This window comes from Microcebus murinus, unplaced genomic scaffold, assembly GCF_040939455.1.
Source record: "Microcebus murinus isolate Inina unplaced genomic scaffold, M.murinus_Inina_mat1.0 scaf002_hap2_Mmur4.0, whole genome shotgun sequence".
Taxonomy (NCBI): domain Eukaryota; kingdom Metazoa; phylum Chordata; class Mammalia; order Primates; family Cheirogaleidae; genus Microcebus; species Microcebus murinus.
In genome coordinates, this window is record NW_027438948.1 from 935389 (window position 1) to 953215 (window position 17827).

The window sequence follows — 17827 nt, forward strand, 5'->3', positions numbered from 1 at the left end:
CGCCCCAGGTGTCCTCAGCCCACGACTGGCTGCTGGGGGAATGCGAAGCCCGGCTCCTTGTCTCAGAGCGGGACAACCAGGAGGTGTGACGTACACCCCGGGGTTCCCAGGAGGATCAGGCTGAAGCTGGGACTTGGCCTGAAAGTGTCCCCTCGCACGGCCACCCCCTTCCCCTTCCTGCTCCTCTACTCCTGGTGCCCCTCCATCCAGGGGCCAGACCTTAAAGAGTCACCCGCAAGAGAATCCTGGTCCCAAAGGAGCCTTCTGGGGGACCCGTGCTGAGAGAGGTTGTGGGCATGGCCCGCTGGGGCTCTGCCCGACCCAGGGCTGAGAGATGCAACCTCCCAGCTCTGGGTCCCTGCAGGGGAAGCGTTGGCAAGCACAGGGCCAGTCCTCCAAAGGCCCAGGTGCAGGGAGCCCAGGCCAAGCAGCCTGTGGAAGAAGCCACCCCGGGAACACGACTGCAGGCCACGGCCCTTCCCACCTCCTCCTCCTCCTCCTCCTCCTGCTCCTCCACCCCCCCCCGACCTCCCACCCCCACCCCCGACATGGCGCAGGGCTCAGAGACACCTCAGACACTTGCTACCCAAAGTGCAAAGGGCATCAGTTGCTCCTCCAAACCCCCCCCCCCGCCCAGCAGACCGCGTTGTCCAGCCAGCCCCCGGGCCTCCCTGGGGTGCCCAGCACAAAAGTGCAGACAACCACCGGACCCTCAATCTCAGTTTTCGGATGTTTTTGCCACTCTAAGGACCCGCAGGCCAGCTGGGCCTTCTGGCAGGACAGAGAGCCCCGGAATCCGACGTGGAGAGCTGGGTGTACGTCCCCACGAGGAGGCGGTCCCCACCTCCGCGGCTCTCCCCTTGCGGGGGGGGGGGGAAAAGCAGCCACGGGGCCTCAGAGAAGACACCAGGCTGGGCGCCCGCCCCACAGTGGGGGCACGTCCCCCGCAGGCCACTTAGCGACGTCCGCCGGCCGGCGGACGGTTGGGTGGCGCGAGACGCTGCGGCCGCCCTGCTACCGGGTTCCTGGGAGGGCGTCCTGGAACCAGCGTCCACACCAAGCCCTTGGAAGGCCCAGGCGACGGAGGAGCCCCGTCAGGCAGGGGCCGAGGACGGTGACGGCCCGGGCGGGGAGGAGCGTGTCAGGCAGGGGCAGAGGACGGTGACAGGTGACAGGCCGGGCGGGAAGGAGTCATTCAGGCAGGGGCCGAGGAGGAGACGGGGCTGGGTAAGGGTTAGGGTTAGAGTCAGGGCACAAGTCACAATCGCAAAGACCTGGAAGCGACCCGAGTGCCCATCGACCCACCAGTGCGTAAATGAAATGTGGCGCGTGGACACCACGGAGTGCTATTCAGCTAGGAGGAGCAGCGGTGAGAGGGCACCTCTCGTGGTTCTCCTGGCCAGAGCTGGAACCCGTTCCAGTAAGCCAGGTAGCCCAAGAATGGACACACGAGCACCACGTGCTCGCGCTCACCAGCAAATGGGTACGAACCGACGGACACCCAAGTGGACACAGAGGAATCACCTTCATCGGGTGGGTGTCGGGCGGGTGGGGGGAGGGGATGGGCATACACCTCCATTAGGAATGGGGTGGGTGCGCACCGACTGGGGGATGGGCGCACTTGAGGCTCTGACCCGAGGGGGGAGGCTGGGAGAGGGCAACGTACCCGACCTTAACATTGGTACCCCCACAATACGCTGGAACAACATCAGAGGTTAATGAATAAGAACACAGGGGGGAGGGGGGCACGGGCAACACATGTCACCTTAATACTTGGACTCCCATCATCTGCTTGAAAAGAGAGAGAAAAGAAAATGCAATCATAGAGATAAGAGACACTTTTTAAACATAATGAATCCGAAGAGAAAAGTAAAAGGAGGCCTGTGGGGCAGGTCTGGGTGTGACTCCGGATCCCCCAACATCAGGTGCCACCACCAAAGATTCCTACGTGTAGCCCATAGAACCCCAAAAGCAACGGGACGAGTTCTGGTCACATACTCCCTCAAAATGACATCCTGGCCTTCTTCTGGAACTCCCTCCCCTCTCAGACTCTCAAGGTTTCCTCCAGCGTGTCGGTTCCCACAGAGCAGACCTTTGGTCTGAGACCTGACAGTCCAGAAGCCACGCATGCTGCCGCGTGACGGCGGTGTCGCGGCTTGGGACAAGAGGAGGCCCCACGGTGCGGGCTGGGGCGCCAGGCACCGCGGCGGGCGCTGAGGGTGGGGGTGACCCCCGCCCCGGGCCGCCGCCTCGCTCCCAGAGAGGGGACAGAACAAGAGGCAAAACAAAAAAAAAAAAAGAAGCCTACGGCACCCGGTATTCCCAGGCGGTCTCCCATCCAAGTACTAACCAGGCCCGACCCTGCTTAGCTTCTGAGACCAGACGAGATCGGGCGCGTTCAGGGTGGTGTGGCCCTAGACGGCGGAGGGCGCCCCTGCCCCGCTCAAGAAGCCGAGCCTCTCTGCGCTTCCCCGCCGCCTCCTCCCGCCCCAGGCCCCGCGCCGGCGCTGACCCGCACCGGGCGGGCCTGTTGAGTTCACCGGCCGGGTCCGGCGGGCTCCGAGGGACGGGGGTGACAGGCGGGGTGGGGCGGGGCGGGCAGGGAGCGGCGGGCCGGGGTGGGGGGCTGTCTCTCTATACACACACACACACACACACTCACACTCACACTCACTCACTCACACTCACACAAGATGCGCCTCCACGGCTGGACTCGCCAAGGTGGAGACCTTCCAGCCCCCTTCCTCTCCTCGCCTGGCCCACCCCCAGCTCGTGGCCGCCCCCGCCGCCGCCGCCGCCGCCGCCGCCGCCGCCGCCGCCGATTGCGCACGCGCGGGTCGCCCGCCCTTTGACCCCAGGCAGGGGCCGCCCTCCCCGACAACCCCTTTCAGCTGCGCCCCCCACCCTGTGGGTGGGCTGCCGCCTATTCCCCCGGGCCCGGGCTGGGGCACAGCGCATGGGGGAGGGGAGCGAGTGTATGGGGCGTCTCTCTCTCTCTCTAGGGATGTGTCCCATGGGTGGGGTGGCGTGGTTAGTGGGGCGCTGAAGAAATCAGTCCCCTCCATCTCCTACCTCTGGAAAACGCCCAAGCCCTTGGAGAACTGCCGGCAACGCGACCGTGGGGGCCGGGACCCTCCTCTGTGTCCTCCTGTGGCCCAGTCCAAGGGGCCTGGGCCTGGCCGGGGCTGCATTGGACCCCGACCACCCTGGCGTGTGGACTCGCTAAAAATCGGCGATTAGATATTGGATTCCAGCTTCATTGAGGTCATTTCACTAATGAGTGCACCGGAAAGAGTTTCCTAATCCATCTGTGAGGGTGGCAACTGAAAGAGAATTTTAAAGCTGACAGAATAGGCGAGGAAAGGCATAGGAGATTTCCACACCCAGTAAGGAAGCCTTTCCCGAAATGGAAGAAAGAAACGAGCAAACAGAGACACCGGTAGCCCGCCAGGATCAGAGTCTGCCCCCGAGAGAAAGTACCCTGACCAGGTTCACCCGTGGGTGGGTGGCGAGCTAGCGGCATTCAGAAGAGCGAGGCCCGCAGTCTGTGCAGAAGACACCTGCACTCGGGTGTGTGTGGCGGCACGATTCACAAGCAGCTCCAGATGTTAAGCCAAGGAGAAGCCAGGGAGTTCCCAACGCCCCAGGTGTCCTCAGCCCACGACTGGCTGCTGGGGGAATGCGAAGCCCGGCTCCTTGTCTCAGAGCGGGACAACCAGGAGGTGTGACGTACACCCCGGGGTTCCCAGGAGGATCAGGCTGAAGCTGGGACTTGGCCTGAAAGTGTCCCCTCGCACGGCCACCCCCTTCCCCTTCCTGCTCCTCTACTCCTGGTGCCCCTCCATCCAGGGGCCAGACCTTAAAGAGTCACCCGCAAGAGAATCCTGGTCCCAAAGGAGCCTTCTGGGGGACCCGTGCTGAGAGAGGTTGTGGGCATGGCCCGCTGGGGCTCTGCCCGACCCAGGGCTGAGAGATGCAACCTCCCAGCTCTGGGTCCCTGCAGGGGAAGCGTTGGCAAGCACAGGGCCAGTCCTCCAAAGGCCCAGGTGCAGGGAGCCCAGGCCAAGCAGCCTGTGGAAGAAGCCACCCCGGGAACACGACTGCAGGCCACGGCCCTTCCCACCTCCTCCTCCTCCTCCTCCTCCTGCTCCTCCACCCCCCCCCCCCGACCTCCCACCCCCACCCCCGACATGGCGCAGGGCTCAGAGACACCTCAGACACTTGCTACCCAAAGTGCAAAGGGCATCAGTTGCTCCTCCAAACCCCCCCCCCGCCCAGCAGACCGCGTTGTCCAGCCAGCCCCCGGGCCTCCCTGGGGTGCCCAGCACAAAAGTGCAGACAACCACCGGACCCTCAATCTCAGTTTTCGGATGTTTTTGCCACTCTAAGGACCCGCAGGCCAGCTGGGCCTTCTGGCAGGACAGAGAGCCCCGGAATCCGACGTGGAGAGCTGGGTGTACGTCCCCACGAGGAGGCGGTCCCCACCTCCGCGGCTCTCCCCTTGCGGGGGGGGGGAAAAGCAGCCACGGGGCCTCAGAGAAGACACCAGGCTGGGCGCCCGCCCCACAGTGGGGGCACGTCCCCCGCAGGCCACTTAGCGACGGCCGCCGGCCGGCGGACGGTTGGGTGGCGCGAGACGCTGCGGCCGCCCTGCTACCGGGTTCCTGGGAGGGCGTCCTGGAACCAGCGTCCACACCAAGCCCTTGGAAGGCCCAGGCGACGGAGGAGCCCCGTCAGGCAGGGGCCGAGGACGGTGACGGCCCGGGCGGGGAGGAGCGTGTCAGGCAGGGGCAGAGGACGGTGACAGGTGACAGGCCGGGCGGGAAGGAGTCATTCAGGCAGGGGCCGAGGAGGAGACGGGGCTGGGTAAGGGTTAGGGTTAGAGTCAGGGCACAAGTCACAATCGCAAAGACCTGGAAGCGACCCGAGTGCCCATCGACCCACCAGTGCGTAAATGAAATGTGGCGCGTGGACACCACGGAGTGCTATTCAGCTAGGAGGAGCAGCGGTGAGAGGGCACCTCTCGTGGTTCTCCTGGCCAGAGCTGGAACCCGTTCCAGTAAGCCAGGTAGCCCAAGAATGGACACACGAGCACCACGTGCTCGCGCTCACCAGCAAATGGGTACGAACCGACGGACACCCAAGTGGACACAGAGGAATCACCTTCATCGGGTGGGTGTCGGGCGGGTGGGGGGAGGGGATGGGCATACACCTCCATTAGGAATGGGGTGGGTGCGCACCGACTGGGGGATGGGCGCACTTGAGGCTCTGACCCGAGGGGGGAGGCTGGGAGAGGGCAACGTACCCGACCTTAACATTGGTACCCCCACAATACGCTGGAACAACATCAGAGGTTAATGAATAAGAACACAGGGGGGAGGGGGGCACGGGCAACACATGTCACCTTAATACTTGGACTCCCATCATCTGCTTGAAAAGAGAGAGAAAAGAAAATGCAATCATAGAGATAAGAGACACTTTTTAAACATAATGAATCCGAAGAGAAAAGTAAAAGGAGGCCTGTGGGGCAGGTCTGGGTGTGACTCCGGATCCCCCAACATCAGGTGCCACCACCAAAGATTCCTACGTGTAGCCCATAGAACCCCAAAAGCAACGGGACGAGTTCTGGTCACATACTCCCTCAAAATGACATCCTGGCCTTCTTCTGGAACTCCCTCCCCTCTCAGACTCTCAAGGTTTCCTCCAGCGTGTCGGTTCCCACAGAGCAGACCTTTGGTCTGAGACCTGACAGTCCAGAAGCCACGCATGCTGCCGCGTGACGGCGGTGTCGCGGCTTGGGACAAGAGGAGGCCCCACGGTGCGGGCTGGGGCGCCAGGCACCGCGGCGGGCGCTGAGGGTGGGGGTGACCCCCGCCCCGGGCCGCCGCCTCGCTCCCAGAGAGGGGACAGAACAAGAGGCAAAACAAAAAAAAAAAAAAAAAAAAAAGAAGCCTACGGCACCCGGTATTCCCAGGCGGTCTCCCATCCAAGTACTAACCAGGCCCGACCCTGCTTAGCTTCTGAGACCAGACGAGATCGGGCGCGTTCAGGGTGGTGTGGCCCTAGACGGCGGAGGGCGCCCCTGCCCCGCTCAAGAAGCCGAGCCTCTCTGCGCTTCCCCGCCGCCTCCTCCCGCCCCAGGCCCCGCGCCGGCGCTGACCCGCACCGGGCGGGCCTGTTGAGTTCACCGGCCGGGTCCGGCGGGCTCCGAGGGACGGGGGTGACAGGCGGGGTGGGGCGGGGCGGGCAGGGAGCGGCGGGCCGGGGTGGGGGGCTGTCTCTCTATACACACACACACACACACACACTCACACTCACACTCACTCACTCACACTCACACAAGATGCGCCTCCACGGCTGGACTCGCCAAGGTGGAGACCTTCCAGCCCCCTTCCTCTCCTCGCCTGGCCCACCCCCAGCTCGTGGCCGCCCCCGCCGCCGCCGCCGCCGCCGCCGCCGCCGATTGCGCACGCGCGGGTCGCCCGCCCTTTGACCCCAGGCAGGGGCCGCCCTCCCCGACAACCCCTTTCAGCTGCGCCCCCCACCCTGTGGGTGGGCTGCCGCCTATTCCCCCGGGCCCGGGCTGGGGCACAGCGCATGGGGGAGGGGAGCGAGTGTATGGGGCGTCTCTCTCTCTCTCTAGGGATGTGTCCCATGGGTGGGGTGGCGTGGTTAGTGGGGCGCTGAAGAAATCAGTCCCCTCCATCTCCTACCTCTGGAAAACGCCCAAGCCCTTGGAGAACTGCCGGCAACGCGACCGTGGGGGCCGGGACCCTCCTCTGTGTCCTCCTGTGGCCCAGTCCAAGGGGCCTGGGCCTGGCCGGGGCTGCATTGGACCCCGACCACCCTGGCGTGTGGACTCGCTAAAAATCGGCGATTAGATATTGGATTCCAGCTTCATTGAGGTCATTTCACTAATGAGTGCACCGGAAAGAGTTTCCTAATCCATCTGTGAGGGTGGCAACTGAAAGAGAATTTTAAAGCTGACAGAATAGGCGAGGAAAGGCATAGGAGATTTCCACACCCAGTAAGGAAGCCTTTCCCGAAATGGAAGAAAGAAACGAGCAAACAGAGACACCGGTAGCCCGCCAGGATCAGAGTCTGCCCCCGAGAGAAAGTACCCTGACCAGGTTCACCCGTGGGTGGGTGGCGAGCTAGCGGCATTCAGAAGAGCGAGGCCCGCAGTCTGTGCAGAAGACACCTGCACTCGGGTGTGTGTGGCGGCACGATTCACAAGCAGCTCCAGATGTTAAGCCAAGGAGAAGCCAGGGAGTTCCCAACGCCCCAGGTGTCCTCAGCCCACGACTGGCTGCTGGGGGAATGCGAAGCCCGGCTCCTTGTCTCAGAGCGGGACAACCAGGAGGTGTGACGTACACCCCGGGGTTCCCAGGAGGATCAGGCTGAAGCTGGGACTTGGCCTGAAAGTGTCCCCTCGCACGGCCACCCCCTTCCCCTTCCTGCTCCTCTACTCCTGGTGCCCCTCCATCCAGGGGCCAGACCTTAAAGAGTCACCCGCAAGAGAATCCTGGTCCCAAAGGAGCCTTCTGGGGGACCCGTGCTGAGAGAGGTTGTGGGCATGGCCCGCTGGGGCTCTGCCCGACCCAGGGCTGAGAGATGCAACCTCCCAGCTCTGGGTCCCTGCAGGGGAAGCGTTGGCAAGCACAGGGCCAGTCCTCCAAAGGCCCAGGTGCAGGGAGCCCAGGCCAAGCAGCCTGTGGAAGAAGCCACCCCGGGAACACGACTGCAGGCCACGGCCCTTCCCACCTCCTCCTCCTCCTCCTCCTCCTGCTCCTCCACCCCCCCCCGACCTCCCACCCCCACCCCCGACATGGCGCAGGGCTCAGAGACACCTCAGACACTTGCTACCCAAAGTGCAAAGGGCATCAGTTGCTCCTCCAAACCCCCCCCCCCGCCCAGCAGACCGCGTTGTCCAGCCAGCCCCCGGGCCTCCCTGGGGTGCCCAGCACAAAAGTGCAGACAACCACCGGACCCTCAATCTCAGTTTTCGGATGTTTTTGCCACTCTAAGGACCCGCAGGCCAGCTGGGCCTTCTGGCAGGACAGAGAGCCCCGGAATCCGACGTGGAGAGCTGGGTGTACGTCCCCACGAGGAGGCGGTCCCCACCTCCGCGGCTCTCCCCTTGCGGGGGGGGGGAAAAGCAGCCACGGGGCCTCAGAGAAGACACCAGGCTGGGCGCCCGCCCCACAGTGGGGGCACGTCCCCCGCAGGCCACTTAGCGACGGCCGCCGGCCGGCGGACGGTTGGGTGGCGCGAGACGCTGCGGCCGCCCTGCTACCGGGTTCCTGGGAGGGCGTCCTGGAACCAGCGTCCACACCAAGCCCTTGGAAGGCCCAGGCGACGGAGGAGCCCCGTCAGGCAGGGGCCGAGGACGGTGACGGCCCGGGCGGGGAGGAGCGTGTCAGGCAGGGGCAGAGGACGGTGACAGGTGACAGGCCGGGCGGGAAGGAGTCATTCAGGCAGGGGCCGAGGAGGAGACGGGGCTGGGTAAGGGTTAGGGTTAGAGTCAGGGCACAAGTCACAATCGCAAAGACCTGGAAGCGACCCGAGTGCCCATCGACCCACCAGTGCGTAAATGAAATGTGGCGCGTGGACACCACGGAGTGCTATTCAGCTAGGAGGAGCAGCGGTGAGAGGGCACCTCTCGTGGTTCTCCTGGCCAGAGCTGGAACCCGTTCCAGTAAGCCAGGTAGCCCAAGAATGGACACACGAGCACCACGTGCTCGCGCTCACCAGCAAATGGGTACGAACCGACGGACACCCAAGTGGACACAGAGGAATCACCTTCATCGGGTGGGTGTCGGGCGGGTGGGGGGAGGGGATGGGCATACACCTCCATTAGGAATGGGGTGGGTGCGCACCGACTGGGGGATGGGCGCACTTGAGGCTCTGACCCGAGGGGGGAGGCTGGGAGAGGGCAACGTACCCGACCTTAACATTGGTACCCCCACAATACGCTGGAACAACATCAGAGGTTAATGAATAAGAACACAGGGGGGAGGGGGGCACGGGCAACACATGTCACCTTAATACTTGGACTCCCATCATCTGCTTGAAAAGAGAGAGAAAAGAAAATGCAATCATAGAGATAAGAGACACTTTTTAAACATAATGAATCCGAAGAGAAAAGTAAAAGGAGGCCTGTGGGGCAGGTCTGGGTGTGACTCCGGATCCCCCAACATCAGGTGCCACCACCAAAGATTCCTACGTGTAGCCCATAGAACCCCAAAAGCAACGGGACGAGTTCTGGTCACATACTCCCTCAAAATGACATCCTGGCCTTCTTCTGGAACTCCCTCCCCTCTCAGACTCTCAAGGTTTCCTCCAGCGTGTCGGTTCCCACAGAGCAGACCTTTGGTCTGAGACCTGACAGTCCAGAAGCCACGCATGCTGCCGCGTGACGGCGGTGTCGCGGCTTGGGACAAGAGGAGGCCCCACGGTGCGGGCTGGGGCGCCAGGCACCGCGGCGGGCGCTGAGGGTGGGGGTGACCCCCGCCCCGGGCCGCCGCCTCGCTCCCAGAGAGGGGACAGAACAAGAGGCAAAACAAAAAAAAAAAAAAAAAAAAAAAAGAAGCCTACGGCACCCGGTATTCCCAGGCGGTCTCCCATCCAAGTACTAACCAGGCCCGACCCTGCTTAGCTTCTGAGACCAGACGAGATCGGGCGCGTTCAGGGTGGTGTGGCCCTAGACGGCGGAGGGCGCCCCTGCCCCGCTCAAGAAGCCGAGCCTCTCTGCGCTTCCCCGCCGCCTCCTCCCGCCCCAGGCCCCGCGCCGGCGCTGACCCGCACCGGGCGGGCCTGTTGAGTTCACCGGCCGGGTCCGGCGGGCTCCGAGGGACGGGGGTGACAGGCGGGGTGGGGCGGGGCGGGCAGGGAGCGGCGGGCCGGGGTGGGGGGCTGTCTCTCTATACACACACACACACACACACACTCACACTCACACTCACTCACTCACACTCACACAAGATGCGCCTCCACGGCTGGACTCGCCAAGGTGGAGACCTTCCAGCCCCCTTCCTCTCCTCGCCTGGCCCACCCCCAGCTCGTGGCCGCCCCCGCCGCCGCCGCCGCCGCCGCCGCCGCCGCCGATTGCGCACGCGCGGGTCGCCCGCCCTTTGACCCCAGGCAGGGGCCGCCCTCCCCGACAACCCCTTTCAGCTGCGCCCCCCACCCTGTGGGTGGGCTGCCGCCTATTCCCCCGGGCCCGGGCTGGGGCACAGCGCATGGGGGAGGGGAGCGAGTGTATGGGGCGTCTCTCTCTCTCTCTAGGGATGTGTCCCATGGGTGGGGTGGCGTGGTTAGTGGGGCGCTGAAGAAATCAGTCCCCTCCATCTCCTACCTCTGGAAAACGCCCAAGCCCTTGGAGAACTGCCGGCAACGCGACCGTGGGGGCCGGGACCCTCCTCTGTGTCCTCCTGTGGCCCAGTCCAAGGGGCCTGGGCCTGGCCGGGGCTGCATTGGACCCCGACCACCCTGGCGTGTGGACTCGCTAAAAATCGGCGATTAGATATTGGATTCCAGCTTCATTGAGGTCATTTCACTAATGAGTGCACCGGAAAGAGTTTCCTAATCCATCTGTGAGGGTGGCAACTGAAAGAGAATTTTAAAGCTGACAGAATAGGCGAGGAAAGGCATAGGAGATTTCCACACCCAGTAAGGAAGCCTTTCCCGAAATGGAAGAAAGAAACGAGCAAACAGAGACACCGGTAGCCCGCCAGGATCAGAGTCTGCCCCCGAGAGAAAGTACCCTGACCAGGTTCACCCGTGGGTGGGTGGCGAGCTAGCGGCATTCAGAAGAGCGAGGCCCGCAGTCTGTGCAGAAGACACCTGCACTCGGGTGTGTGTGGCGGCACGATTCACAAGCAGCTCCAGATGTTAAGCCAAGGAGAAGCCAGGGAGTTCCCAACGCCCCAGGTGTCCTCAGCCCACGACTGGCTGCTGGGGGAATGCGAAGCCCGGCTCCTTGTCTCAGAGCGGGACAACCAGGAGGTGTGACGTACACCCCGGGGTTCCCAGGAGGATCAGGCTGAAGCTGGGACTTGGCCTGAAAGTGTCCCCTCGCACGGCCACCCCCTTCCCCTTCCTGCTCCTCTACTCCTGGTGCCCCTCCATCCAGGGGCCAGACCTTAAAGAGTCACCCGCAAGAGAATCCTGGTCCCAAAGGAGCCTTCTGGGGGACCCGTGCTGAGAGAGGTTGTGGGCATGGCCCGCTGGGGCTCTGCCCGACCCAGGGCTGAGAGATGCAACCTCCCAGCTCTGGGTCCCTGCAGGGGAAGCGTTGGCAAGCACAGGGCCAGTCCTCCAAAGGCCCAGGTGCAGGGAGCCCAGGCCAAGCAGCCTGTGGAAGAAGCCACCCCGGGAACACGACTGCAGGCCACGGCCCTTCCCACCTCCTCCTCCTCCTCCTCCTCCTGCTCCTCCACCCCCCCCCGACCTCCCACCCCCACCCCCGACATGGCGCAGGGCTCAGAGACACCTCAGACACTTGCTACCCAAAGTGCAAAGGGCATCAGTTGCTCCTCCAAACCCCCCCCCCGCCCAGCAGACCGCGTTGTCCAGCCAGCCCCCGGGCCTCCCTGGGGTGCCCAGCACAAAAGTGCAGACAACCACCGGACCCTCAATCTCAGTTTTCGGATGTTTTTGCCACTCTAAGGACCCGCAGGCCAGCTGGGCCTTCTGGCAGGACAGAGAGCCCCGGAATCCGACGTGGAGAGCTGGGTGTACGTCCCCACGAGGAGGCGGTCCCCACCTCCGCGGCTCTCCCCTTGCGGGGGGGGGGAAAGCAGCCACGGGGCCTCAGAGAAGACACCAGGCTGGGCGCCCGCCCCACAGTGGGGGCACGTCCCCCGCAGGCCACTTAGCGACGGCCGGCGGCCGGCGGACGGTTGGGTGGCGCGAGACGCTGCGGCCGCCCTGCTACCGGGTTCCTGGGAGGGCGTCCTGGAACCAGCGTCCACACCAAGCCCTTGGAAGGCCCAGGCGACGGAGGAGCCCCGTCAGGCAGGGGCCGAGGACGGTGACGGCCCGGGCGGGGAGGAGCGTGTCAGGCAGGGGCAGAGGACGGTGACAGGTGACAGGCCGGGCGGGAAGGAGTCATTCAGGCAGGGGCCGAGGAGGAGACGGGGCTGGGTAAGGGTTAGGGTTAGAGTCAGGGCACAAGTCACAATCGCAAAGACCTGGAAGCGACCCGAGTGCCCATCGACCCACCAGTGCGTAAATGAAATGTGGCGCGTGGACACCACGGAGTGCTATTCAGCTAGGAGGAGCAGCGGTGAGAGGGCACCTCTCGTGGTTCTCCTGGCCAGAGCTGGAACCCGTTCCAGTAAGCCAGGTAGCCCAAGAATGGACACACGAGCACCACGTGCTCGCGCTCACCAGCAAATGGGTACGAACCGACGGACACCCAAGTGGACACAGAGGAATCACCTTCATCGGGTGGGTGTCGGGCGGGTGGGGGGAGGGGATGGGCATACACCTCCATTAGGAATGGGGTGGGTGCGCACCGACTGGGGGATGGGCGCACTTGAGGCTCTGACCCGAGGGGGGAGGCTGGGAGAGGGCAACGTACCCGACCTTAACATTGGTACCCCCACAATACGCTGGAACAACATCAGAGGTAAATGAATAAGAACACAGGGGGGAGGGGGGCACGGGCAACACATGTCACCTTAATACTTGGACTCCCATCATCTGCTTGAAAAGAGAGAGAAAAGAAAATGCAATCATAGAGATAAGAGACACTTTTTAAACATAATGAATCCGAAGAGAAAAGTAAAAGGAGGCCTGTGGGGCAGGTCTGGGTGTGACTCCGGATCCCCCAACATCAGGTGCCACCACCAAAGATTCCTACGTGTAGCCCATAGAACCCCAAAAGCAACGGGACGAGTTCTGGTCACATACTCCCTCAAAATGACATCCTGGCCTTCTTCTGGAACTCCCTCCCCTCTCAGACTCTCAAGGTTTCCTCCAGCGTGTCGGTTCCCACAGAGCAGACCTTTGGTCTGAGACCTGACAGTCCAGAAGCCACGCATGCTGCCGCGTGACGGCGGTGTCGCGGCTTGGGACAAGAGGAGGCCCCACGGTGCGGGCTGGGGCGCCAGGCACCGCGGCGGGCGCTGAGGGTGGGGGTGACCCCCGCCCCGGGCCGCCGCCTCGCTCCCAGAGAGGGGACAGAACAAGAGGCAAAACAAAAAAAAAAAAAAAAAAAAAAAAAGAAGCCTACGGCACCCGGTATTCCCAGGCGGTCTCCCATCCAAGTACTAACCAGGCCCGACCCTGCTTAGCTTCTGAGACCAGACGAGATCGGGCGCGTTCAGGGTGGTGTGGCCCTAGACGGCGGAGGGCGCCCCTGCCCCGCTCAAGAAGCCAAGCCTCTCTGCGCTTCCCCGCCGCCTCCTCCCGCCCCAGGCCCCGCGCCGGCGCTGACCCGCACCGGGCGGGAGGGCTCCGAGGGACGGGGGTGACAGGCGGGGTGGGGCGGGGCGGGCAGGGAGCGGCGGGCCGGGGTGGGGGGCTGTCTCTCTATACACACACACACACACACACACACACACACACACACTCACACTCACACAAGATGCGCCTCCACGGCTGGACTCGCCAAGGTGGAGACCTTCCAGCCCCCTTCCTCTCCTCGCCTGGCCCACCCCCAGCTCGTGGCCGCCCCCGCCGCCGCCGCCGCCGCCGCCGCCGCCGCCGCCGCCGATTGCGCACGCGCGGGTCGCCCGCCCTTTGACCCCAGGCAGGGGCCGCCCTCCCCGACAACCCCTTTCAGCTGCGCCCCCCACCCTGTGGGTGGGCTGCCGCCTATTCCCCCGGGCCCGGGCTGGGGCACAGCGCATGGGGGAGGGGAGCGAGTGTATGGGGCGTCTCTCTCTCTCTCTAGGGATGTGTCCCATGGGTGGGGTGGCGTGGTTAGTGGGGCGCTGAAGAAATCAGTCCCCTCCATCTCCTACCTCTGGAAAACGCCCAAGCCCTTGGAGAACTGCCGGCAACGCGACCGTGGGGGCCGGGACCCTCCTCTGTGTCCTCCTGTGGCCCAGTCCAAGGGGCCTGGGCCTGGCCGGGGCTGCATTGGACCCCGACCACCCTAGCGTGTGGACTCGCTAAAAATCGGCGATTAGATATTGGATTCCAGCTTCATTGAGGTCATTTCACTAATGAGTGCACCGGAAAGAGTTTCCTAATCCATCTGTGAGGGTGGCAACTGAAAGAGAATTTTAAAGCTGACAGAATAGGCGAGGAAAGGCATAGGAGATTTCCACACCCAGTAAGGAAGCCTTTCCCGAAATGGAAGAAAGAAACGAGCAAACAGAGACACCGGTAGCCCGCCAGGATCAGAGTCTGCTCCCGAGAGAAAGTACCCTGACCAGGTTCACCCGTGGGTGGGTGGCGAGCTAGCGGCATTCAGAAGAGCGAGGCCCGCAGTCTGTGCAGAAGACACCTGCACTCGGGTGTGTGTGGCGGCACGATTCACAAGCAGCTCCAGATGTTAAGCCAAGGAGAAGCCAGGGAGTTCCCAACGCCCCAGGTGTCCTCAGCCCACGACTGGCTGCTGGGGGAATGCGAAGCCCGGCTCCTTGTCTCAGAGCGGGACAACCAGGAGGTGTGACGTACACCCCGGGGTTCCCAGGAGGATCAGGCTGAAGCTGGGACTTGGCCTGAAAGTGTCCCCTCGCACGGCCACCCCCTTCCCCTTCCTGCTCCTCTACTCCTGGTGCCCCTCCATCCAGGGGCCAGACCTTAAAGAGTCACCCGCAAGAGAATCCTGGTCCCAAAGGAGCCTTCTGGGGGACCCGTGCTGAGAGAGGTTGTGGGCATGGCCCGCTGGGGCTCTGCCCGACCCAGGGCTGAGAGATGCAACCTCCCAGCTCTGGGTCCCTGCAGGGGAAGCGTTGGCAAGCACAGGGCCAGTCCTCCAAAGGCCCAGGTGCAGGGAGCCCAGGCCAAGCAGCCTGTGGAAGAAGCCACCCCGGGAACACGACTGCAGGCCACGGCCCTTCCCACCTCCTCCTCCTCCTCCTCCTCCTGCTCCTCCACCCCCCCCGACCTCCCACCCCCACCCCCGACATGGCGCAGGGCTCAGAGACACCTCAGACACTTGCTACCCAAAGTGCAAAGGGCATCAGTTGCTCCTCCAAACCCCCCCCCCGCCCAGCAGACCGCGTTGTCCAGCCAGCCCCCGGGCCTCCCTGGGGTGCCCAGCACAAAAGTGCAGACAACCACCGGACCCTCAATCTCAGTTTTCGGATGTTTTTGCCACTCTAAGGACCCGCAGGCCAGCTGGGCCTTCTGGCAGGACAGAGAGCCCCGGAATCCGACGTGGAGAGCTGGGTGTACGTCCCCACGAGGAGGCGGTCCCCACCTCCGCGGCTCTCCCCTTGCGGGGGGGGGGGAAAAGCAGCCACGGGGCCTCAGAGAAGACACCAGGCTAGGCGCCCGCCCCACAGTGGGGGCACGTCCCCCGCAGGCCACTTAGCGACGGCCGGCGGCCGGCGGACGGTTGGGTGGCGCGAGACGCTGCGGCCGCCCTGCTACCGGGTTCCTGGGAGGGCGTCCTGGAACCAGCGTCCACACCAAGCCCTTGGAAGGCCCAGGCGACGGAGGAGCCCCGTCAGGCAGGGGCCGAGGACGGTGACGGCCCGGGCGGGGAGGAGCGTGTCAGGCAGGGGCAGAGGACGGTGACAGGTGACAGGCCGGGCGGGAAGGAGTCATTCAGGCAGGGGCCGAGGAGGAGACGGGGCTGGGTAAGGGTTAGGGTTAGAGTCAGGGCACAAGTCACAATCGCAAAGACCTGGAAGCGACCCGAGTGCCCATCGACCCACCAGTGCGTAAATGAAATGTGGCGCGTGGACACCACGGAGTGCTATTCAGCTAGGAGGAGCAGCGGTGAGAGGGCACCTCTCGTGGTTCTCCTGGCCAGAGCTGGAACCCGTTCCAGTAAGCCAGGTAGCCCAAGAATGGACACACGAGCACCACGTGCTCGCGCTCACCAGCAAATGGGTACGAACCGACGGACACCCAAGTGGACACAGAGGAATCACCTTCATCGGGTGGGTGTCGGGCGGGTGGGGGGAGGGGATGGGCATACACCTCCATTAGGAATGGGGTGGGTGCGCACCGACTGGGGGATGGGCGCACTTGAGGCTCTGACCCGAGGGGGGAGGCTGGGAGAGGGCAACGTACCCGACCTTAACATTGGTACCCCCACAATACGCTGGAACAACATCAGAGGTAAATGAATAAGAACACAGGGGGGAGGGGGGCACGGGCAACACATGTCACCTTAATACTTGGACTCCCATCATCTGCTTGAAAAGAGAGAGAAAAGAAAATGCAATCATAGAGATAAGAGACACTTTTTAAACATAATGAATCCGAAGAGAAAAGTAAAAGGAGGCCTGTGGGGCAGGTCTGGGTGTGACTCCGGATCCCCCAACATCAGGTGCCACCACCAAAGATTCCTACGTGTAGCCCATAGAACCCCAAAAGCAACGGGACGAGTTCTGGTCACATACTCCCTCAAAATGACATCCTGGCCTTCTTCTGGAACTCCCTCCCCTCTCAGACTCTCAAGGTTTCCTCCAGCGTGTCGGTTCCCACAGAGCAGACCTTTGGTCTGAGACCTGACAGTCCAGAAGCCACGCATGCTGCCGCGTGACGGCGGTGTCGCGGCTTGGGACAAGAGGAGGCCCCACGGTGCGGGCTGGGGCGCCAGGCACCGCGGCGGGCGCTGAGGGTGGGGGTGACCCCCGCCCCGGGCCGCCGCCTCGCTCCCAGAGAGGGGACAGAACAAGAGGCAAAACAAAAAAAAAAAAAAAAAAAAAAAAGAAGCCTACGGCACCCGGTATTCCCAGGCGGTCTCCCATCCAAGTACTAACCAGGCCCGACCCTGCTTAGCTTCTGAGACCAGACGAGATCGGGCGCGTTCAGGGTGGTGTGGCCCTAGACGGCGGAGGGCGCCCCTGCCCCGCTCAAGAAGCCGAGCCTCTCTGCGCTTCCCCGCCGCCTCCTCCCGCCCCAGGCCCCGCGCCGGCGCTGACCCGCACCGGGCGGGCCTGTTGAGTTCACCGGCCGGGTCCGGCGGGCTCCGAGGGACGGGGGTGACAGGCAGGGTGGGGCGGGGCGGGCAGGGAGCGGCGGGCCGGGGTGGGGGGCTGTCTCTCTATACACACACACACACACACACACTCACACTCACACTCACTCACTCACACTCACACAAGATGCGCCTCCACGGCTGGACTCGCCAAGGTGGAGACCTTCCAGCCCCCTTCCTCTCCTCGCCTGGCCCACCCCCAGCTCGTGGCCGCCCCCGCCGCCGCCGCCGCCGCCGCCGCCGCCGCCGATTGCGCACGCGCGGGTCGCCCGCCCTTTGACCCCAGGCAGGGGCCGCCCTCCCCGACAACCCCTTTCAGCTGCGCCCCCCACCCTGTGGGTGGGCTGCCGCCTATTCCCCCGGGCCCGGGCTGGGGCACAGCGCATGGGGGAGGGGAGCGAGTGTATGGGGCGTCTCTCTGTCTCTCTAGGGATGTGTCCCATGGGTGGGGTGGCGTGGTTAGTGGGGCGCTGAAGAAATCAGTCCCCTCCATCTCCTACCTCTGGAAAACGCCCAAGCCCTTGGAGAACTGCCGGCAACGCGACCGTGGGGGCCGGGACCCTCCTCTGTGTCCTCCTGTGGCCCAGTCCAAGGGGCCTGGGCCTGGCCGGGGCTGCATTGGACCCCGACCACCCTGGCGTGTGGACTCGCTAAAAATCGGCGATTAGATATTGGATTCCAGCTTCATTGAGGTCATTTCACTAATGAGTA

General features: G+C 63.9%; 5 non-coding genes across 5 annotated transcripts; all 5 read right to left on the reverse strand.

The window, feature by feature from the left end:
• Positions 1-2301: 2301 nt before the first annotated feature.
• On the reverse strand, positions 2302-2420 carry LOC142866338 (5S ribosomal RNA). Its single transcript, XR_012916345.1, has one exon. It is a non-coding gene; the product is annotated as a 5S ribosomal RNA (ribosomal RNA).
• Positions 2421-5949: 3529 nt separating this feature from the next.
• On the reverse strand, positions 5950-6068 carry LOC142866339 (5S ribosomal RNA). Its single transcript, XR_012916346.1, has one exon. It is a non-coding gene; the product is annotated as a 5S ribosomal RNA (ribosomal RNA).
• Positions 6069-9590: 3522 nt separating this feature from the next.
• LOC142866340 (5S ribosomal RNA) lies at positions 9591-9709 on the reverse strand. The gene has a single exon (XR_012916347.1). It is a non-coding gene; the product is annotated as a 5S ribosomal RNA (ribosomal RNA).
• Positions 9710-13233: 3524 nt separating this feature from the next.
• LOC142866341 (5S ribosomal RNA) lies at positions 13234-13352 on the reverse strand. The gene has a single exon (XR_012916348.1). It is a non-coding gene; the product is annotated as a 5S ribosomal RNA (ribosomal RNA).
• Positions 13353-16849: 3497 nt separating this feature from the next.
• Positions 16850-16968, reverse strand: LOC142866342 (5S ribosomal RNA). The gene has a single exon (XR_012916349.1). It is a non-coding gene; the product is annotated as a 5S ribosomal RNA (ribosomal RNA).
• Positions 16969-17827: the final 859 nt, after the last annotated feature.